Source organism: Molothrus aeneus, chromosome 19 (genome assembly GCF_037042795.1).
Source record: "Molothrus aeneus isolate 106 chromosome 19, BPBGC_Maene_1.0, whole genome shotgun sequence".
Lineage (NCBI taxonomy): Eukaryota > Metazoa > Chordata > Aves > Passeriformes > Icteridae > Molothrus > Molothrus aeneus.
In genome coordinates, this window is record NC_089664.1 from 5064505 (window position 1) to 5088460 (window position 23956).

Sequence of the window (23956 nt, forward strand, 5' to 3'; positions counted from 1 at the left end):
GAAACCCATCCACTGTGTTGATCTGTGGCTTCTGAACTCCAGACACCGTGTCAGAGCTGCCTTTCACCTCTCCCAAAGTGCTTTCAGGCATGTCAGGGGGTTGGAGCAGCTCTGCCAAGTCGTGTGCTGCAAAAAGGCAGATAATGCTCTCAGCAGAAAGGGTTGCAAAGAAGAAAAGGGCAGATGCCAGTATTTCCAGAGATCAAGGTACCTCTGCTGTAGGAAAACAAATAAGGGCTGAGCTTTAGGCAAGGTTTGAGTAGCTTTAGAGCCAGTCTGGATCTGATCCACTCAATCCAGTGCTGTTGATGCCTCCAGCACCGTAAACTCATCTCCTTAAATGTCACTTTGGAAGGTGAACAGATGGGAAGTGGAGCTAGAAATATATAATAATTTTCTTTTTTTTTGGGGAAAAAAAAAAGTTCTTCCTTGCAAGCCCCGATCAGCCTTGCATTCTCTTCCTCCCACTCCTTTCAAACCAACAGAGTCCTGATCTGGTGCACATAAGAAGATTTTTGTCAATTGGAGCCAACAGCTGAAAGAAAGACCCAGCTCAGGGAGTGCTGGGCATTTCACTGGGACACAGGAATGCTCCACCAGGCTCAGGCAGCTGGAGCTCCAAGTCTCCTCCTGAGTGCAGCCTTTGAGCAGTACCAGGCTGTGTGTGTGGGGCTGAATCAGCATCCTGGGGAGTCAGAAAGCACCAGGAACTGAAAGCAGAGGGTTTCTCCATGAACCCAGGAAAATTTGCTGCAGCATCTCCAAAATGCTGTGCAGAAATCTCTCTGTGCATTCGTGTGAGCAGCCAGGAGGTGGCTGCTTGAGAGCTCATGGCAAAGCCACTGCATGTGGGTGCTGAGTCTGCAGATTTTAGGGAAAAATGGGCAGAACACAGAGACTGGGAGGCCATGACCAAATTCCTTCATCTTCTCAACCTACAACTGATCAACAACAGACCACTGCTTTGGGCTGCTGATGCTCCAACAAACCCACAGCTGGAGAGCCTGAAAGAGGAAAATCCCAAAGACAAAGCTGCTCAGCACAGCTGCAGAGCAGCCCCTGTGTCCCTTGCAGGGCTCCTGTGGGCTGACATGTCACCTTTGAGTCAGGAACAGTAAGGATAGGTGGCACACACTCCATCTGTGACCAGAGACTAATCATCCAATTTTTTAGAAACCCATTCCTTTTTATGCACTATTTTTATATTTATATATAACTATTTACTATAACTATTTAATTATATACACTATTTATTATTTTTATACACTATTCCAGTACAAGTGGACCTGATTGGTCCTTTAATCAACACACCATCACCATTTATTAAGAATTAATAAACCTAGCCCCAAAGAGGGCTAATTGAGAAACCCCTCTTTGGTAACCATCCTACTGTAAACATCATGGAGCACATGTCAACATGATCACAGAGATTAAGGATTGGTTTGATTCTTTCTCTGAGCTTCTCTCAGTTTTCCCAGAACAATGCCTGGGAAATTCTCCATTTCTCTCTCTCAGCATCCACACTGACACCAGGCCCACCTGCTGAAATAGGGAAAAGAGGACAGGACAGGGAAAGCAGTGATGGATAAAGAACAAACCATCACTCCAGGGTCAGGCCTGGCTCCGTCCTTACCAAAAGCAAGAACAAAAAAGTGAGTGTATTTCTAATTATAGCATTGCAAAACTGTGTATTTCAGAAATATATATAAATATATATATATATATAATATTATGTATAATATATTATATATATTATATATATTATATATATTATATATATTATATATATTATATATATTATATAGATAAATATATATATTTATAAATATAAATACATATATTTATATTTATATATATATATATTTAGGACAGCATTCAGCCCTTTTTTTGACTTACTACTTCTGCAAAGGACTTTTCCTGGAGTCCAGATCCATGGTCCAGAGCAGCATGGCTGCCCTGCCATATCAAGATTTGCTCTGCAAGTGCCTGCCTCCCCCTGAGCCAGCGGGTTCTCACACACCCAGTCCTGTCTGCAGAGAGCTCTGCAAAGCCTTGGAGCCAGGGAGGAACCAGAACCTCTGAGTTCCCCCCTCCTGTGGGGCAGCCTCTGCAGAGACAGGTGAAGGTGCACCAGGGAGGTGCCAGACCAACACCCCCAAGTGGTTTTTGGGTATTGAACTGCCTATTTTCTCTGGGAAAAAGGCAGTCTTGTGTCCCACGTAGCACTGCAAAGCCCTGGCAGCTCTGGGGACAGCAGAGAAGCTCTGCAGTGACAGTTGTGGTGCTCAATTCCCTTCTACTTTCCCTTTCCCCTTCTACTTTGTGTCTACCAGCTGCTGGAATTGCCAAAGGAGCTGCTGGGAAAACAAATTTCCAGCTTTCTACTCAGATATGTAACACAAACCCTCCCAGCCCATCACAGCTTTACCTTCTTGTGCTTCCCAAGCACCCCAGATCCACCAAGTCCTGCCATTGAAGCTGCCAGGGGAGGGAATTGGAGGGGGGAATAAAGAAATAATATAATGGGTAAAGTCCAGCGTTTTTTCACACTTAATAAATAAATAAATAATGTCCCACATTTATAAATTTATAATAAATAAATGATGTCCCACATTATAATAAATAAATAATGTAAAATCCATGTCCCACTCTAATGTCCCACAAACTGTGTGCTCAGAGTTCCTGGCTTTGTGGAGGGATTGGTTGGGGTGGAAAGTTGGTGGCTTTTTTCCTTTTTCCTACTGATATGTGTCTCCAGAGAAATGAGTAAAACCTTACAGATGAATGTGTCATAGAAGAGAGAACATATGCTGCACATGCATCTAAATAGCATTTATCTTACTTTTCACTGACGCAGTGGTGAAATATGTTCTCTTTGCTTTCAAATTTTAGGGACAAACAGATGGTAGAAAGCTTAGTTTTGGGTATTATGTCCATCAAAATAACCTGTATTGCAAGCACCTCTTACTATAATTGGGGATTTTAGCTGCAGCAGAATCTGGACTCCAGGAAAAGTCCTTTGCAGAAGTAGTAAGTCAAAAAAAGGGTTGAATGCTGTCCTAAATATATAATTTTTTTTTTCTGAAATACACAGTTTTGCAATGCTATAATTAGAAATAAACTCACTTTTTTGTTCTTGCTTTTATAAGGACAGAGTAAAGGCCAAAGAACACAGTTCCTTCTTTGACTCCCACCTCTCCCCCCCCCAAATTTGAACCCCCAAATGTGTTCAGTCCTCACTGTAGGAACCCATGAAAAGAAGTCACCAAAGATCCTTCTTCAAAAGGAAAAGCTCGACAGGCCCAGGGTTTTCTCACCTATTTTATCAGTGTCTGGATATTCCCAAAACCTCTGAAATTCCTGGAGTAAAATGAGGTTGGAGGGGAATCCTGCCCAGGCCCTGAGTGCCTCCTGCTGTAGCAGACCTGTGGGAAAGGAGGGATTGTGGCAGCTCCTGGAAATCTGCAAAGCAAACCCAAGCCTTTGCTTGAAGCTCTGCAAAAAAAGGAGAGCTTGGCCCTGGCATTCAGTAATGAAGGATAAAGATCCTGTAAAATGCACAAACCCAGCATGGAGGGAACCTTGTCTGACAGGGAGGGGATGATTCTCCACTGCAGGCATGTGAGTGTTCTCATTATGGGTTTATTATATATAGACAGGCAAATGCTGAAACATTCCAAAGCTGTCTTACACAATTTTAGAGGATTTTGTTTGGAGGTTTTATTTCCCTCTGGAAAACCTTTTGTTTTTTTTTTTTAATTTCGCTTTTTTCTTTTTTTTTAGTGTAGTATTTTCTGTTGTGGGTTTTGTTCTGATTTTGGCTCTGATGTGCCTGTTGTGCTCCTCAGCACTTTTCCTGGTTCAGTGCCTCAGTTTCTAATCTCTAGGTCAGTGTGTGTTTTGCATGAATTTAATACCTGGTCAGCATTATCCCCTGTCCTGGAGGATTCTCTTACTTTGCCTTCTCATTCTTGCAGAGCAGATCCAGATTAGTTAATTGTGCACAGGGAAATCATCCAACAATGTTTAGGAACTTAAAATTAAAAAAAAAAAAAGAGAAGAAAATGTATAATCCCTACCACCTTGTTGGAAGGGTGCCCAACACAGCAACAACATTTAAAAAGTCATTATTTGCCAGAAATGGATGGAGAGTGGCAACAGGAGTTTGGTCTTTCCTCTGTGTGCTTAACAAAATAAATATCTGCCTCAAGGATGCTGAAAAATTAGTATGGGAAATATACTTGGGACACAGCTCTCATTTTTAGAGATGTCAACCATTTTAGTCCCAAACTTACAATGTACAATCAAGATAATTCCTCTTATTTTTCCTTCTGGAATGTTTTCCTCAGAATTTAGGAAAAAAAAAATCATTAAAAACTGGGTGATGGAAAGAGTTGCCTGCATACAGAGAGAGAGACCAAAGCATATTTTTGTACTTTTGTAAATAATTCTTTCATACAATGCAGACTATGTCTCACATTTAGGCCCTGTACTTTTGTACATATTTTTGTACTTTTGTGAATAATTCTTTTATTTTTTGTACTTTAGTAAATAATTCTTTCATGAAATGCAGACTGTGCCTCACATTTGGGCCCTGGCAGACTGAAAGCTATCGTTCTGTTTTTATTTATCTCCATACACTGAAGTTTATGTTTGTTAAAATTAAAGCTGGGATCTCCTAGACCCATAAAATGTTTAAACATAAGCATGGTTACAAATTGTCTGGTGTGTATTTACCAGGAACCCCTGCTGTGTGATGCAGAGTCACTTAATTGTGCTTGTTTGCATCTTCTCTTCCATAATGCTCCCAGCATTTTACCCATGGAGTAGGAGCCCATGGTTTGGCATGAGGAGGAGATTATTTTTCTGTCTGTGCTGGAGTGGGTTAAAAAAAGCTGGGTTTGATTTTTTTTTCCCCATTTTTGTCAAAAGAAACATTTATTCTGCTTTTTTTATAAATTAATACTGAAAATGTTTTCATAGGGATTTTCTTTTTCCTGAAACAAAATGAGGAATGGTCAGTTCTTCTTATAAAGGGGAGAAAAAAAATCACTTTTGATCCATTTTTCCCTGCTGTGGTTCTGACATTGAGTAGCTGTTGTAACCTGGGCTGTAGTTCACAAGGGCCCACTGTAAGCCTGTCCTGTGCCACAAAAATTGTACTCATTCTCTTTTTGTTGAGAAAAGAACACTGAAAATGGGCATTTTCACTGCCTGTAGGTGCAACTTTTGCTGTGTTTTTATTCTCACTCCATCCAGTCTTTGGGCTAAGCAGAATTTTGTCTGAATACTTTTGGACAGGTTTTGCAAGTAGCACAAATTATTTTGTTGTGTGTGAGTGAAGTGTGAAGTGCAGAGGAAACACCCCCATGAAAAGCACAGGGGTGAAATGTGTCTGTCTAAGAGCTGATACAAACATTTCCCTGCTGGCAAAGCAGATTTTAAATATAAAGAAAGTGGCACATGGTTCCTTTAAAGGATTCTTATCACTTTCCTAACCTAAAGAATCTTAAAAGTCCTTCCCCTTAACCATTCCAGCTGCATCACTTCAGCATGCCAGGGTTATCTATAATTCCTTCATTTCCTTCCAGAAGGGCTCCTACCTACACACTGCATCATGCATCTTTTATTACCACCTTAACGTATTTATAAAATATTGATTATTCCTTCTAAATAGCTCTGCAAATGAAGCCATGTGATGTGGCACTCCCCTCAATTAGCAGCAGGTTCATTGTTTACTGAAGTGACCCCATGCTCTGAGCTGAACCTTTTAAATAAGCTTTTTCCTATTTTCAGTTCTTGTGCCAATTTTTGCCTCCAGATATATTCACTGTTCACACTGAGGAATTTTTATTTTTTTTTTACCATTCTGTGAAGTTGCTCTCAAATTGCACTGCACTAACTGGGGACAGAATGGGGTTAGTGGATCTGCTCTGTTTGTTTTTTCTGCAACATCAGAGTGTGAGGCAGCTTTACCTGAGACCTGCAGCACCTGGGCTGCTCTGGATTCATTCTGGAGAGCTGAAGATACAGCAAGGTTAGTCCCCACGGACTCCAAGCAGAGCTGAGCTTTGAATTGAACACCCAGTGTGTAAATTAATACCTGGAATTAATTTAGCATGCCACTTGCTAATGAGAAAATAGAAATGCTGGTTTATAAAACAAAGAAACACAATTCAGGGCGAAGAATAAATGATAGGGAGTGCTTGTTGAAAGGCTCAGCTGAAGCCTCCTTCATGAGGCAAGTTTGTTGTTAAATTTAATGGGCTATAGGTGTTGATTGGTGGAGTCATAAAATGAACTGTTAATTTGCTATTCCAAGAGAGGAGAATCTATATTATGCAAATTGCTTTTAAAATTTCTGTTCCCAGCACAAGTATAGCAAGGTAAGGTGGCCCCTTCACACCATTGCTTTGAGAGCTCTTCCCCACTGCCATCCTGGTAAATCTCCTGCTTTGAAGTGCCTGGGGCTTTGATTGCCTCTGATCTGCACGGGCAGCTCACAAAGGGGCTCCCTTTTGTCACCTGTGTTTGAGCACCCACCTGAGTGAGATTTCAAAGGACAGCCCAAAGAGGCAGTGATGCTGCTTGTGCTCAGAGGGACCCCAGGGACAGGAGCTGAGCTGGAGAGAGGATTCCTTCATGCATCTGCCTCACTCAAAGGCCACACTGGGCAGGTGACAGCATTTACACTTGGCAAAGAATGAAACAAATCCTGCCAGATGTGGTGTTTCCAATGCAGCTGTGACAGCGTCAGCCATGGCAAGCTCAAAGTGAGTTTTATCTGTTGGCTGTGGACACTGATAGCCTGGTCAGAGAGGGAAACAGATAAACTTTCCCAGGAATTGTTCTGGGCAGTTTTGAGAAGGCTGAGAGAAAGAATTAAAACAATCTCACAGCTGTGCTTCGAACAATTGTTTTCTCATGTTTACCAAAGGGTGTTTCCTTAATTAGCCAATCATGTGAGGTGTGTTGATTAAAGGACCAATCAGGTCCACCTGTGTCAGAACAGTGTATAAAAAGGAATGGCTTCCTAATAAAATTATTATTAGCCTCCTGAAGAGATCTGGAGTGTGTCACTCATTCATCCATTCCTGGCTCAATGGCGACAGTTGGCACTGGGGCAAGGGGTAGTGCTGGAGTGCTGTGATACCAGCCATGGCTGTGTGTGAGGATGTGCCTCTCAGGACACTGCTGAAACATATCTGATCTGTTGTGCGAGTTCTCCTGGCCTTTTTGTGCCACAGATGTGATGCTGGCAGCAACCACAGCGCCACAAACCCTAAAACTCTTCCCACTGTGAGCGTCGCAATAGGACACGAAATGAGCGACACACGTGTGCTGAAACATCTAAGGTACAAAGATGGCAGTTTATTTCCAAACTCCAATGTTTATAGACTTTCAAAAGTGACCATGGATTGGAGGATGAAATTGTCACACTGGTCAAACCAACAGTCCATCAAATTTCTCTTCTTCCAGAAAAGAATGCAAAACAATCATTATTGACATGAAAAGTGCGTGAAAAACTCCATTACAAAAATGTAAACATCAGAAAACTTGAAAGAACTTAGAAGAACAGGGAGACATGTGAGATCAGATTTGTTCCCACTCAAGGCAGGGATATAATCTGCTGATTACATATCCAGAGCTAATCCTGAGGCCATCTCCTTCTTCATGGAGGTGGGCAAAGAGCATCCAGGTGAATATCTTGGCCTTTCTCAGTGGGTGCCCTGTGATGCAGTGATGCAAGGCAGTTCCTTGCTCTCTAAAGGCCAAGTCCATACAGCAATTGCCCCTCATCCCCCCAGTTCCTGGGACACTCATGGCTGGCTCAGCAAGGATGAGCTGTGGGGGGGGACAAGGAGCAGGGAATTTGGCATCCACCATCATCCCCAAAATGGGTATCAGAGCTCTCACGCCCCATAGCCACCATCCCAAGGCTCTCTGCAGACTCCCCTCTCACATTTTGGTGTCCTCTTATGGAATGATGATGCTTACAGCTTTAACTCTTTTCTAAAGAGATGTAAATATCTGGATTCTTCAGGGAGGAACTAACACACCACGCTGGCTGCAGACTGGCTGCTTTCTAGTGCTTTGAGCTGGAAGTCTTTGTAAGTTTGGAGTTTGCGGCATAGATGAAAACTTTTTCCAATATCCATAAAAAATAACTTCCAAGTGAGCAATATTTCTACCAAAATGGCTAGGTTTTTGGGACTTTTCTTTGTAGTAAGTTAGAGCAATTTGTGCTGGTTGATGAGAGAATTCTGCCTTGAAAATATTGACACTGAGGAGAGGTATAAACCTATCAAACCTGGTCCCAATAGCTTCTCTTTTCTAATCAAAATAATGTCAAATAAGTAAGATAATAGGAATGAAATAAGCCACTTCTTCCCATCTCACCCCTCCCTAAAAACCAAGCAAGAAAATGCAATGGCATGTCAGTTATTTGGAGCACTCAGCTCTGAGGTCTTGCAAAACCCACCAGTGTTCTGCTGTGTTGTTTGGGTGTTTTTGTTATTGCTATTATCATACTCACAACTGTTAAGTGAATCACTGAGAAGGTTTTGGCTGCACATCGAGTAGAAACCTGCCTCAGGCAAGAACAAGGGTTTATTTATTTAACTTCAGAGACAAGGGAGGGAGGAGGGAATTTCTCCCATACACGTCCATCTTCAGCTGAGCCTTGCACATCTCTTTATTTACCCAACATCCATCCCCTCTGCACGTTTGTGCCTGTGTCCCCTCAAACCCCTCAGGCACCTGGGGGTGAGGAACCTCTCCTGGAACACCTGAGGTGCTGCTGGGGGATCACTGGCTTGTCAGAACTCAGGAAATTCCTCCGGCTGCCCTGGAGGACTTGAGACCCTGACAGGGAGCTCAGAGACCTTGGCATAGAGCCCAAGACCACTGTGCCTTTGGTTTAGCCCTTGGAAAAAACAATTACCAACCTTTATGTGAAGAATTACGAGTCAAGAAAGTCTAAGCAGAATAACAGTTAGGTTGTCACAGGGTGAAAAATAGATTTTTGGTGGTTTTAGTTCAGGAGGCAAGATGGAGGAATCTGGGCGTGTCCAGCCTTTCTCCTCCTTCTTCTTGGCCTCCATCTTCTGCTGTGATGGTGGCACTGTTGGATTGGTTCAGAGTAGAAGCTCACTGTCTAACACAGGTATTGGGAAGTTATGGTAAATAAAGTTCACGTAGTGTACTTCTCCTTGGGCGGGCATCCCTGCCCAGCTCAGGCAGAGGGGGCGGATTTCCAGACAGATCTGGAATTCCTGCTTCTGTTGGAGAGGGCAACCATGTAGGGGAAGGGAGGAAGCCCAGTGTTTTCAAAATACTTGGAATCTTGGAGTCCTCAGCGATTTTTCTGTTTTTATAAACTGCTGATGGATGTCTGAGCTGGAGGGTGGCTGCAGTCAGAGCACAGCTCTGTGCAGCCCCTCCCTGTCACCTTGTCCTTGTGCATGGAGATGAGTGCTCAGACCAGGGAGGAGATGCTGGGGTGTGGTTTTCCCTGAAGAGTGAGAGACCCAATGTGGCTGGAGGACAGCAGGGTTCAGCCACCAGCAGTAGGTTGAACTGAAATATCCCAGACTTGCTAGAAAAATATGCTAGTTGACATTTTACTGGTTAGTAAATACAGATTTATTTATTTATTTTTACCTCAAATAAGCATATCAATGCTCTGTTGTATTTTTTATGTTGGCATATTACTATAGTAACAGTAGTATTGTGTTTATTCTATTTTAAATTAATCTCTGCATGAAACAGAGGAAGGTAGCTGCTAGCTGGGTGATTTATTCACAACAAAAAGAGAACTGGTTGTCCTTTGCAAGGGAAGAAGTGGTGCCAGCCATAAGACAGGCTGGGTGGTGCTGACTGTCCTGGTCCAGCACCAAGAGACCAGGGATGTGCTGCCTGGAGAAGTCCAAAGTGCTTTGTGTGCTCACTAAACCAGAATTATCCACGTGCCACACCATAGCTCCGAGGGTCTGTGAGCAGTTCAGGGTGTTTACTGTCCAAATTCAGGGTGTTTATTGTCCAAAGGTGATGTCCTTTGTTGGAAAAGCAGGAATAAAACCACATTTACCTGCCTAAAGTAGGAACCAGTCTGGAACCAGAGGACTCACTCTCAAGCTGTGTCAAGGGAAATTTAGGTTGGATATTAGGGAAAAGTTTTTACAGAAATGATGAAAAATTTCTGGAATGTTCTGCCCAGGGAGGTGGTGGAGTCCCCATCCCTGGCTGTGTTTAACAAAGCCTGGATGTGGCACTGGGTGCCAGGGCTGAGTTGAGGGGTTGGGGCTGGGTTGGACTCGATGACCTTGAAGATCTCTTCCAACCCAGTGATTCTGTGAATTCTGTGATTTCTGTGAATTCTGTGATTTCTGTGAACCAAGCTCTCCTGTTCTGCTCCTTGCTCTCCTGACCTCACACCTGTGCAGGTGCATGGGCAGGTCCCTCAGTGGCACAAAGGCTCGCCCCTGTCCCCTGTGCCCTGTCCCCTGTCCCCTGTGCCCTGTCCTGGGGCAGACAGGGAGCCAAGGACACGTCAGGGAGCAGCACCAGTGCCCCAGCACACCCTGCTGAGAGCAAACCACCCTCATCTCATCCCTCACTGCAAATATTTGCCTCCTGTGTAACGTGGGGACAATCCCAAGCACTGGGAGCCTCCGTGGCAGCAGGGAAAAGGCATTAATGAAGCTCTGCTGGTAAACACTATTTACCTGCTCAGCCTGGCCTCCTACAGATAAACCAGACACACAAAACGACATCTTGCTGCTCTGCTTTGCTTGGAGAGAGCATTTTCCCTGCACCCTGGAGTGTTTGCATGCTTTTCTGCCCCTAGTTGAGTTCCATGATGCTGAAAATATTCCTCACAGAGGTGGTGAGGTGGATCTGTGCTGTCTCACTGCCTGGCCTGGATATTTCCCCTTCCTTCACAGTGTCAGCTTGCTTTGGATGATCTTTGCACACACAGATTAAACTGTGAAGGAGCTGGAAAAGGCTGCCTGGGTTTTTTTTTTAAATCAAATCCTAGATTAGCCAGGACTGGAGATGGAAGATCAGCCCAAAAGAGCTCGATTAGCAGGTGCTCAGGAGATCTGGATTTCACATCCAGTGTTGTGCAGTCACTCAGGCCACAATCCCAGCCCAGTTCTTCATGGTATAAACAGTGCTAATAACTCTGGGTCACCTGTCTGGGAAAGACAGATAAGGAATTGAAAATTATGCACATAACCACAGGTAATCTACTACCGAATACTGTTGAGTTGAGACCTCAATTTTTATTTCATTCCACTTATGTTCTTGCCCTGATTGCACAGCAAATAAATTGCAAATTCAGAATTAAAGTGCCTGCTAATTCAAATTGATCAGCAGCTTCCAGCACCCCACTCCCTACAGGTGTAAATGGGTTCTGGTATCCACACTGGGAAAGCAAATCTTTAATCTTTGCTGCATTCTCAAAAACAGGGGGGAAAAAAACCTACTTTCAATGGCACCAGGAAAAAAGGAAAGAAAAGTTTGCAGAGAGAGGAGGTGATGATCTGCTTTGTTCTATCAGTCAATTATTTGTTAGCAGTTAATATCCACAGTCCTATTTCTGTCCTTGCAAACCAAACAGTAGCTTCAGCCTGAAAGTCACGCACAACTTTAATAAAAATAAAATGTTCTGTCCTGGCCTTTGGGATGAGCTGAACCTGCAGCAACTTCCACTGTGGAGCAAGGGGTAGAGCTGGGGCCAGCACCAGCACTGCAAGGCAGCCAATTCCCCCCACATCCCTTTTCTGATAAAATATTGGCAGGGGAGCATGGTGGGGAAGGGTTTATTTAAATTCTGACCTGGGAGGAAAATCAGTCCCAGCACCCAAGGGTGAACATAACTCTGTCTCCCCTCCTGTGGTAGGAATGAATAAATGAAACAGAGGGAATAAATGAATATATCTAAATGTCCTGATCTGATCTGCCTTTGGGAAAATACTCAGGCCACTGGTCTCAGGGGTCAGTCCCTCCTGTGCAACCACAAAATGCCCAAAAAGGTGCCACAGGCTGCAGTACCCCAGCCTTGGCTCATGCACATTTCCCTGCAGGGATGCTGCATTCTTTTACTCCTTTTGTTCCCGAAATTGATGTAAATTGCTCCAGGCCAGGTGGAGTCAGCTGCCAGCCCCTAAGCGAGCCTGGGTGCCCGTGGGCTGGCCCTGGGCTGGGGCACATCAGTGTGGGGTGTGAGTCCTGAACCTGTGTCACAGCTGCCACCCCCCGCGCTGGCAGCTGCACATGAGAAGTGCCCTTTGAGCCAAGTGAAAATAAAGAGGAAGCAGTGCTGTTCCTGTAGATTGCATTTCTCTCTGTGCCAGCCATGTGACAGACAGCCTGAGTTTCTCTATTTGTACCTGGAACGCTCCAATTTCTCCTGATAGTCTTAAAACCTTATTTCTACTCTTTCTTTTGACACTTACATGCTGTGACTTGATTTGATAAATAAAACCTTCTGGTGCTGTTGTTCTGGTCGGAGATTAAACATTTGATACTCTGCATAAGAAAATGCTTTTGATGGGTGAATTTAATAGCAATTGGTTATAGTAGAATGAAGTAAATTGCAAGTGGTTCAATTCACAGGTGAGTTGTGGTACCACACATTCAAATCTGTGGACACAAAGAGACTCCTTGCTATGGATTGTCTCTGCTGAACATCATGTTTCATGCTGGCTTTGATAATACGATGACGTTTTATTTATAAGAACAGAACAAGCAAAGTTACTTTTCCAGTAACTCAAAAAAGGCACAAACTAATTTTTGAAATTTATGGTGGGAGATATTTTTTATGGCTCTGGAGCAACGAGAGCCATATCTGAGTCATCCTTCTTGCTGATTATGTCTAGGTGGTGAATAATACTGCAGTATACTGTACAAATTTTACATCTTGACTTCCCTAACGCTTACATCTCAAAGTATTTAGGGCACGCTGGTTGGTGTGGTTATCTCCTTGGTGCAGATGTGACAGCTGAGGCATCTGAATAAGCATGTACAGCATCACTCCATGAGTCTGTAGCTCACTAAGGGCAAAAATGCAGCATCAAACCCCTTCCCTCTTCAGCTTTCTGCTTGAGCTCACCTTTGTTCATGGTCTCAACCATTATCTGCATGGCAGTGGCCACTAGAGTCCCAGAAATGGACCCACCCCAGGGCATCCTTCAGGTGGTCCTGTCTGGGCACAGTCTGTGTCCCAAGAGGCTTCTGATGGTCCAGGAAAAAGGGACAAAGGGAAGCAGAGAAGTGATGTACTCAGTGCTGACAGCTTGTCACAAAGTCCTGTGTTCTCATATCCCCAACACCAACTAATCCACCTGATTCCAGCTACTGGCATTCTTGTTTAATGTAAGAAGAGGGGAATTATTTCATGATGTGACTCTAACATCGCATTTTCAACCCTTCATTTACCAGATGTCTCTGCATTACAGCTTGTGCTGCTCTTTGTGCTCTGACTCTGCATCTCTTTCCATGCAGGATCTGCCCTGTCCTTCAGAGCCCCTTTGGAGAGGTGGAAATTACCCCTGGCCCAAGGAGCAGCATGCACACCCCTTTGAAATCAGAGCTGAAGGTTAAATGCCATGCAGGCTGCATCACTGAGATAGAGGAAATTCCTCTGCAGGATGAGCAGGGGCTTTTCTGATTCTGCAAAAAATGTGTCAGCATCAAAACCGTGACACGTGAAGGGCAAGGCAACATTGATCCAGGAGAGCTCTGTGCTACAGTCAGCTCTCTCCTGCCAGCTTGGATGGAGCTTACAGCTTTTATATACATACACATGCATATTTAAATAGCTACACAATTTTAAGGCTTGGTTTGTTGCACTGTTGCTTTTGGTGTCTGTTGGTGATTCAGATCTTTAACACCCTTTGTGTTTGGGACTACTTCAGATGTTGAATGTCACCCTATGTATGATCAGCCCAGTGCAGGTCATCTAATTTCTTAAATCAACCTTGAAAGTGGGATAATGAGGATAAGAGAAAGGAGAGGTGACCTATAGGAGGAAGGAATAGGTGGTGGTATGTCACAGTCATATTTTCTGGAAAAATCCTTTTGCCTAGTATTCTTCTCCTGGGAAGCTGAGAGGCCTCAGAGAAAAATGAAAACAATAATTATCTGATTTGCTTCTCCTGTGTTTTGCTGCTTTGGAATGTGTTTGGACATTGTTTATGCAACAGGTGATTGTTTCATTGGTTTCATGTGAATTGTTTTGACTCTTTGGCCAATCAGGGCCAAGCTGTGTCAGGATTCTGGAAAGAGTCGGGAGTTTTCATCATTATCTTTTTAGCCTTCTGTGAGTATCCTTTCTGTATTCTTTAGTATAGTTTAGTATAGTATTCTTTAATATAATATAGTATAATAAAATGATAAATTAGCCTTTTGAGAACATGGAGTCAGATTCATCATTCCTTCCATGAGGGAACCCTGAAAATACAATAATGGTACAACAGAGCCAAGGAGTGCCAGCTCTGGTTGAGATTTGGGTCACTTTGCCTTGCACCTTTCGTAAGTTCCACAGTGAACCTGGAAGAGTTTCCTTTTCATATTGATTTTCTTGGACTCAGTACCCTGATTTTAAAATTACTGGAGTGTTAAAACACCTCCTGACATTAAGGACAAAACAAACTTAGATGTTTCCATGAATGCCATTGATCACTTAAACCAACAGCATCACATTGTGTCACCCACTTTGCCTAAACTGCCCATGTGCACCTGGTCCCTCTGTTTGCAGAGATGCTATTTAGGGAAATTCCTGTGATGTAAATGATGTGGGATGGCTATAACTGTATAGATTTTGGCAGAAGGTTTTGCTTAAGGAAGCTCAGACTCAGTCAATTCCTGGAGATTTCAACACAAATATCAGCTCTCAGTCGCCTCCTTGGCCTCCTGCCTGAACCCTGCACGGGTTCTGTTCTGCTCCTGGACTTCTGCATTTATAAGCATTTTCTTTCTCTAACCCTGAGAGTCCATCATGTTTTATTTACCCTTCTTTTAGCTCTACCTATGCATTTCCAGCTACACAAAAATCGATGGGCGCGTTGCTAATTTTGTCTGGAAAAAAGTAAAATTTACTGGAGAATTAAATTGAGTAGGTCTTGAAGGCTGTTTTCAAGGGTTCTCTCTTTTTTTTATTTATGAGGGAGAAGTATTTAGATATCCAAACTAGCCTGCTTTTCCTTCTTTTTTGACAGTCAATGATTGGCACAAGTATGGATTTTCAACATCTATGGACTTAATTATGCTACAAGGCCAAAACTTTTGCAGCTGTATGATTTATACATTTTATAGCAAATGCAAAATTAAAAGATAGTTCAGTTTTTAAAGCAATTAGATAACAGAGTTCTGGAAAAAGTTGATCAATCCTAGGCTGGCCACAGGGAATTTTCAGAGGCCCCGATCACACCTTCTAATGGGTGGGGAAAACCAAAAAGGTTTGGGACATCACTCTGGAGCAGAGACCCCTTGAGTGTGTTCTTAATGCTGCTCCAAATGCCCAGAGGTGCTGGGAAGGTTCTTGTCCTGTGCCTCATTTCTCCATAGGTAATGGAAGGTCTTCTACACTGACCTCATTTTCCAAGTAGTGGAAAGATCCCAGCATTGCTGGGTTTATATCTCAGCCTTTCCTTTCAGCATCTTCTCCACCTTCACATCATTCTTCTCTGGTGACATCTGTGGCATGGTTTATTTCAAAAAAGATATGGATATATTTTTCTGGTCTGTGTACCTAGAGAATAGTGAAGGAACATGCAGCATAAATTTAGAAAATAAGTAAATTAAATAAATATTCCAGAGCAATCAGTCTGCCATGGGAATCTTTCAAAAGCACAAGAAATATTCAAGGGAGAAATAACTCTCAGTCCATTTATTTGATTTGCTTGTAATAAAAAAATAAAAAAGAAAAAGAAAAAAGAATTCTCTTGCTGTTAATTCTGAATGGAAATGTGCTTTGGAGCAGATCCTGAGGGATGCTGAGCTCTGAGAGTTGGGCTTTGGACACCTCCTCAGTGCAAGAACCTTCATCCTCCAGTGAATTTCATGGGGACTGGAGCTCCTCAGCACCTGCCAGGATTGTGCCTTTTATCAGGAGACTCTCAGCAGGGCCTGGGTGCTCACTGGGGAGGAGATATCATTGCATGGCAGTAGCTAGATCTAGGAACACCCCTGGAAGAGGTGCTTGCTTTAGATCTCACATTGTCTTGATTGTGCACTACATTAGGAGACAGCTCAGGCCCAGGCAGTGCAGCCTCTGTGGTGATGCTGTGCATTACCAACCCCAACCAAATGCTTTCCAAATAATCTTCATGTTTTGTGCCATAAACTCTGCTGGGTTGTTACTCAGAGTGATCTGTTAATGTATCTCTAAGTTAGATATCCTTTATTTCCTTTCTTCCTTTTCTTTTTTCTTTTTATTTTGTTCTTTTTTCTTTTTTTTTTTTAGTGGATAATAATCATCTTGGAGAGGGCTTTTAAAAGGAGAAAAGGTTATTTCACTGACATCAATTTTTGCATTAAAAGTGCACTTGGCTAAAAGCCAAAATGTTTAATATCATTGCCATCTGTCCCAGCTGAATACAATTTTAGATTTATTGATTTTCTTTATTCTCTCTCTTTTTTTTTTTGTTAATTTTGGCTCGAGACAAGGTTAAGACTCTAAAACAACAAAGCTTTTTTTCCTCTGATGGCATCATAATCCTTGACTAAGTCTAAACTGCCTTTTGGTGTGTGGCTGGTGCCAGCTGTCAGGTCATAAATGGGTTTTTTTTTTTGGAAGGGCTTTGTCTTCAGCCATCTATGGCCACATATTTCAAGCACATGTCAAGAGGAAAGGGGGGTGCAGGGCAGGGTAACTGGGAATCCTCATTGCAGTGGTTCATCTGCCAATTACAGCTTCAGGTAATGAAGTCATTTACCCCAGTTTTGCTCCCCCAAATCACTTTTGTTTCCATCTCTGGGCCCTGAGGCAGTGAGGTGTCCTTGATTGCCAGGCCTGGAGAGGAATTGTTGTGTCTGCCCCAAATTGTGGGATCTCAGCACATCGTTCCCGATGTCCAGAGATGCCAGGAGAATCCTTGGGGGTCTCGAAAATCCTGGAATGTTGCCAAGAGTGTCTTGTGGCTTGATTTTGATCCATCCACAGAAATAACAAGAGTTTGAGGACAAGAGAATCACTTTAGAGTAAAAGGTGTAAAAGGGACACGTTTAGAAAGTGAAATATAGATTTTAAGGTTTTTTGGGTACAGGGGGGTTATGGAGACAAGATGGAGGGATCAGGGCGTGTCTTGTCCTTCTTCTTTCTTCTTCTTGTCCTCCATCTCCTGTGGTGATGTTGGCACTTGGGGATTGGTTTATGGTGAAGGTGCACTTGCCAACATGGATGAAAAGCATTGGGAAATAAAGGTAAATATTATGTACGTAGATATTAGTATAAAAAGACATGACTGCCCCGTGGGTGGTCAGAGTGCCTGTGACTGCTTGCAGGTCAGACCTCTGTTGGGCAGACAGAAAATTTTGTAGATAAGAAATAATAAACAACCTGAAGACCGAAAAGCTGAAGAGTCCAGACTCATCCTTTAAAACGCGTGCCACCCAAGAACCACACTACCCGTGTCGGGGCAGAGACAGACAGCCGAACCCGACACCAAATGGGAAAGCAGCAGCTCACACTGTGTGTGGAGTTTAGAGTTCTACACTAAAGAATTGCAGGATTACAAATGTATAAAAAATATAAAAGCCAAAATCCTAAGGCATCAGTTTAACCTTATTATGTTTTGAGAACCTTTGTGTGGTTTTGTGCACTGGGTAAGTGGGGCAGGTCACTCATGCACCTCTGACCTGCAAATAGCTAATTAATAATGACAGCTTCCCCAAATGATCCCACCTCCCTCAGTGAACACTCCGAGTCCCTTTGTGCCCTATTGCCAACCATCTGTTTAGAGTCTGAAAATCACAGAGCCATAGAATCACAGAACCATTTAGGTGGGAAAATACTTCTGAGGCCATTGAGTCCAGCTCTGTGACTGATCACCCAGCCCAGAGCATCGAGTGCCACATCCAGGAGCTCCTGGGACACCCCCAGGGATGGGCACTGCACCATCAGCACAATTGTGTACAGCATAATTGTGGAACAAACTCCTCAAGCTGACCACTGGCAAACCCATCCCCTGAGGCAAGAAACACATGGCACAGTTTTCCCAGACAGAACTGAGCTGGGCTTGGTTTTAGCCACTGCTGTAATAGGAGGATTTCTTTTTAAAGTGTTTATTTTCTATTTTGTCCCCACAAAACATTTCCCTGGGCATAAATTATGTGGGTTTTTCTGACTGTGATCCTTTAAACCTTGTCATCCTGGTGAGGAGCTCCTCCACCAGGTGCTGGCAGCAAGGGAGGCACCAGCTGCTTCCAGCATCACTGTGAGCTGGCATTCAGTGAGTGAAGAGTCCCCCCATGTCACTGAAATCCAACCTCTCATGCCCTCAAAATCACCCTCATTAATCAGCCTGTAAATATTTCCCTGCTCTGTCTTTGCCTTTGGTTCATCAAAGCTTTGGACAAGTGTCTCACAGGGGTGGAACAGCACACAGAGCTCTCACTGCCCTGCTTGCATTTACCCCGTGCCTTTTGGGATTGTATTTACAAACCCCATGCCAGGTCCTGCTCAGCTGGGAGCTGTCAGAGCCCTAAGGCAGGTGTCATCCCCAAAAATCCACCTGTGCAAGTCCCACCTGCCCAGCTCAGCCCTGATGTGAGGTAAGCCATGCTCTGCCCAGGGTTGAATTTAGCCCTTTATTTACAAATAATTTAAAGCAATTCTGTAAATGTTTTTGTGCCCAGAGGTCTGGGGCTGATTTACAGCTCTCTCAAACCGTGCAGACCCTTGATCCAGCAGTGTCATTCACAGTAATGAGATCTCTCAGCTGTCCAAACAGAGACATGTTTTAAATGTTAAAAATGTTCTGTGATCGATTTTCTCTGTTTATAGTAAATGCCTTGATTAGATTCCCTTGTAGGCACTTCAAAGGCAAACTCCCCCTCACAGTCTTCCCATATGATGAAATCTAGCTCTTTCTTTGCTCCACTTTTTATTTTTCCCTCTCTTAAACTAATTTAGTGCTTGAGAAAGGTGATTGATTGATGGCCTGGAGGACTGAGACTTTGTGAAGCAGCACCCAGGAACGTTGTTCTGCTGCCAGAGCTCCAGGCAAATGAGAGCTCTGTGAAGGCAGGGGCAGGGGACACAGGGATCCCCAGGGTGCAGGGGGTACCCAAACCTGCCATAGCCTGGTCACAACACCAGTGAGGTGTTTAGCTTTTACTAAAGCCATTCAAATGTCACCTCTGTTTTACATCAAGATCACTGAGATTATGAGAGACCAGGTGATTTGCCAGAGATGAGAGAAATTGCAGAGCAGAGGTAGGAACAGACTAGGAGGTGCCCCAGATGGGCATTTTAATCATCTTAGGTTTTCCTTCCTTAAAATTCTACATTTCCATAAAAAAAAAAAAAAAAAAAAAAAAGAAAGAAAATAAAAGCAAGACAGGTTAAGGTATTTTTCTGAAGTCTGCTCTGAACTGGATTGAGCCCATCAATTCATTTCACATCCATCACTACCCAGCCATTAAAGGCAATGGCTTTCTTTCTCCCTATTGACCTGGTCTGCAATCAGAGCAGAGACCTTGAAAGGTGAACAACTATTAACAGACCCCTGAGCCATCCAATCCCCTTTAAAGTCGTGTCCTTTTTTCTGTTTTCTTTTTTTTACTTTTTTTGAAATTTTTAATGGAAATCACTCTGCTTTAATCCAGGTGTCTCTATTGTTCAGGAGACCAAGGCTGCTTGATCTGCTCTGTGGAAGAAAGTGTGACATTAAAACATGTTGTATGAAAGGATCAGCCGAGCTGTCACTAATTAATCTTCCTTTTTTAATATCTGTTAATTGGCAACTTGCTTTTCTGAATCACACCTCTGTTAAATCAAGATTCCCACCCTGCCTTCCCCATCTCACAAACTCTTCTTTCTCCTGAGCTTTTTCCCCGTGGCTATTCCATGTACAATGCCATGATGTCGTGGACATTTAAACAAACACCACGAGCCTGTGGTTCACTGGAACATATCAGAGATATCCACAGCATGCAGTGGCAGAGCAGAGCCTCACAGGCAGAAATCAAATTTCACTCTATTTTTGTTCTCCAGAATTGGATGGTTAATTGAGGATGAGATAAAATTTATCCCAGACCCATGTAATATAGGAGAGGGGAATTTTCTTGTGGGAAGATGTGCTAATATTCATGTGGCTGAGAGTCCAGGAGGTTAGAGGAGCCTTGTTAGGCTCAGAGATTATTTCCTGCCAGAGATCAGATCCCACAGAGAGCTCAGAGCCCTGTGCCTGATTTTCCTGTCATGGGCACCACTTTCCACACTGGTCTGCAAATACCAGATTGATGTAGAACCTCCATGAGAGGAGCACCAGGGTTTTCCACTGGCCGAGGTGTTAATATTGCATTTTTGATGGCCACTGTAGTGTTTTCCACAGCTTCTTTCCAACAACTTTGGGCTCAGACAGTGCTGCAGAATTGCCATTTTCCCCTGTTAGACAACAGATCTCCCAGCTGAGCTCTGAGGGGCTCCTACCCCATCAGGGAATCTGGCAGTTTCTACTCATGTCTCTGATTACAGAGGTCTGTCCACTTCTCTACGGGATGATGGCTGATGTCTTCCAAACCTTTAAAAACAAATACAATACAGCGCTGGTCCTCATCATTTAATTTTCAAGGACTATACATTATTTGTTGAATAAAGTTGTCAGGGGTGAATTAACAACTCAACTTTTCTGTTGCAGACTTACAAATTAAGTTGAAAGGGACCTTAGATTTTGAATATTGTTCCAGCATCAACTGTCTTCCAACTCAAACCCCTCTGCACTGTCACAACCAGTGCTCTCTGCACACTCCTTGCTTTGTTTGGATCATGTTTAACCCCAATTCATGCCACCCAAGAGGCATCACAGATATGGGCACAGTGATGGACAGATCCAGATGGCAATTCCAGGCATGGAGAAGGGTCAGGAAGCACAGAGTTGCCCCTGTCAGCCAGGAGCAAATCTGTGAAGAGCCTGGGATAGTTAGGAAGAGCTGCAGGGTTAATGTAGAAATTAATTTGGGGTCGTGAGGAGGCAGAAGGAGCTGCTGCACGTCTGAGTGAGTTTGTGCATGTGCCTGGCAGCACTGCTTGTGTTCTGCCAGAGCTCTGTGCAATGTGTATTTTGGGCTCTGTCTTTTAAACCCATTAAGTGTGAGAAGCAGTAATACACTGCAGCTAAACAGAAAAATTAATTCCTGCTGCACAACTTCCTGACATTAATCTGTGTGCTCAGTGAATGCTGGGCTGATGAATGGACATGAGTTGGCCATTCCTTATTTTAAGGAATTTTAATCACATGAAGGTAATTGGCACAGTTTCTCCTGTGATACTCACACATGGGTTTGAGGTGTCCTGGGCTAGCAGGGCTTCAGAAAACATTTGCTCCACTTCCTGGAATTTGGATTCTTTATTGGGACTATCCACAGGGGAAGCAGTTCTGGCTGAGCTTTCATTTGACAAAGATAATTCAGACCTTGGAAGCCAAGACAGTTGCAGTAACATTTGGATCCACATTGCAACCTCCTGTCTGGTAAGGAACAAAGGGAAATGCCTTATCAGAATTTTCTTAACTTGTTCTATGCTGGTTCTCTCCATATTTCTCCCCAGATGCATCTTCTCTCCTTGTTTCTTTGCATAAATATCACCCTGGCAGTGTCTCAGTTGTGGTTCACACACTGTGGCATGGACACATGCCAACACCACCAGCACCATCTTTGCAGATGGGGAAAAACAGAGACAAAATCATACTGGAGTTACTCAGTACCACTCAGCAAGGCCATGGGGGTTGGAGAAACAGAAAGAAATCTTTGGTTTGCTGTGACCAGGTGGAGGAGAGGTGAAGTAAATTAATTTTGACCAGAGTAAAATCAGAATGGGTGAATTTCCTGGTAAGAGATTCATCAATATCTCCTCCCAGTGGTCAGGCACATTAAGCAGGAATAGTGAGGCACAATATGAATCAACTGCTGCTAATTTTCTCTCAAGCCTGAGCACCACACACTTTGCTCACCTTGCTGCCAGGTGAGGAACACGAATGATCAGGGAAAGCACAGGAGGAAGTGTGGCCAAAAGGCAAATATTCTGAGCTGTAGAACACTCTGTCACTCAGAGCTGGGTCCTGACACTGCCTGGGGCTGTGTGGTGCCTGCAGGGCTGTGCTGAGCACCCCCAGGATGTCACACTGTGCCTGCTCTGCTCAGGCAGGAAGAAGGCTGGAGTTTACAGCTGGCACTGACGCAGGAGAATAAGCTGAATTATTGTAAGTGGAGAAAAAAAACCGTGTCTTTAAAGGAGATTATGATAGAGCCAGAGTATCACAAGGCACTGGCTGAGTGTGTTATCAGCTCCGTGGCTGCACCCTTCCACTGCCACTGCCAAAGTCTGTGGGGCTTCTGCAGGGACACAGAGAGTGCTCCTGCAGTCAGATGGCACCCTGTCCTTCCAAGTTCTTCTAAGTTCTTCTAAGCCTTCTGATGTTTACATTCTTGTAACAAATTTATGCGCTTTTCTCTAAATAATTATTGGTTTTCACTCTTTTATGGAGGAGGAGAAATTTAATGGACTGTTGGCTTGTCCAGTGTCATTGGAGAGGTGGCACTGCCATCCTCCAATCCACTGTCACTTTGGAAAATCTGTAAATGTTGGGGTCAGAAATTAAACGCCCTCTTTCTACCTTGGAGATTCCAATGTCCAGGTTGTTTTATTTCGTGTCCTAGAGTGACAGTCAGATACAGCAGCTCACCTGAGAAGCTCCATAACAGGTGTTTCATTGCTCCCATTAAACCACTGGGGAAGGTCTGTCCATCCCCTTAGGGCAGAACCAGGGCCCAGCAGCCCAGCCCAGTGGGGTCACAAGAGGACACTTGTGCCTTGTCCTCACATCCAGGGAATTTGATTGTGTGCACATTCCCTGAAGCGTGGGAGAGCTCAGTTTGACTGGAATTCTGGTGAGAACAGCCTTTCCTTGAGAGGGCTGGAGCAGCTCTCCCAGCCCTGCCTGCACCATGTCTTTTTAAGCATGACATCCTACAGTGCCAGGACAAGTGTGCTTCCAGGTGGCCTCCCAGCTGGGAAATGTCCATTTACAGGGGTATGTTACAAGCCAGACATTCTCTTCCAGTGGGAGCTACCTGCCTGAAATCATCCTGTCTGTGTGATGTACCTGTCCCACTCCAGCACAGAGTTGCACAGTGCTTTTCTCTGCTATTTATTGCCTGTGACTGAACGGCTCACGTGTGGCTGGGCTGGAATTTGGGGTTTTGCTGATGACACGAAACCACGGTGCTTTTATTCTAGCATTTTATGTCTCTGCCTGCCTCCACAGCCTGTGCTGCCCTTTGCTGCACATCCCACTCTGCTCCCTAAGGGCCACTGAGGCACGAGGAGAAGGCCAGGAATTTAATGCAACTTAAAATGTCCTATCAAAGTAAGGAATTCAGCCCAGAGACACAGGCTTGAGACTGCTTATACCTCATTCATGATTATCTCTAAGGTCAAGGTCCCTGCTAGCAGGACAGCACTCAGAGAGCTCCTTGGGCCCTGCCTGTGCCACTGACCTCCCCTGTAGCCTCAGGCAAGTCACTTCTTCCTTTAGGATCCCCTTCCACCTTCCCTCCCTTTGCCTGAGCAGCGTGTGCTCGAGGCCAGGAGTATTTCCAAGCAAGTTTATCTTGCCTGGAGCGACAGAGCCCTGATTTCATTGGGGGCCTGAGCTCCTGCAGCACAGAAGAAAGAGCTCATTCCCACCTCTGCATCCCACAAAGTGATTTGGCAGGAGGATGA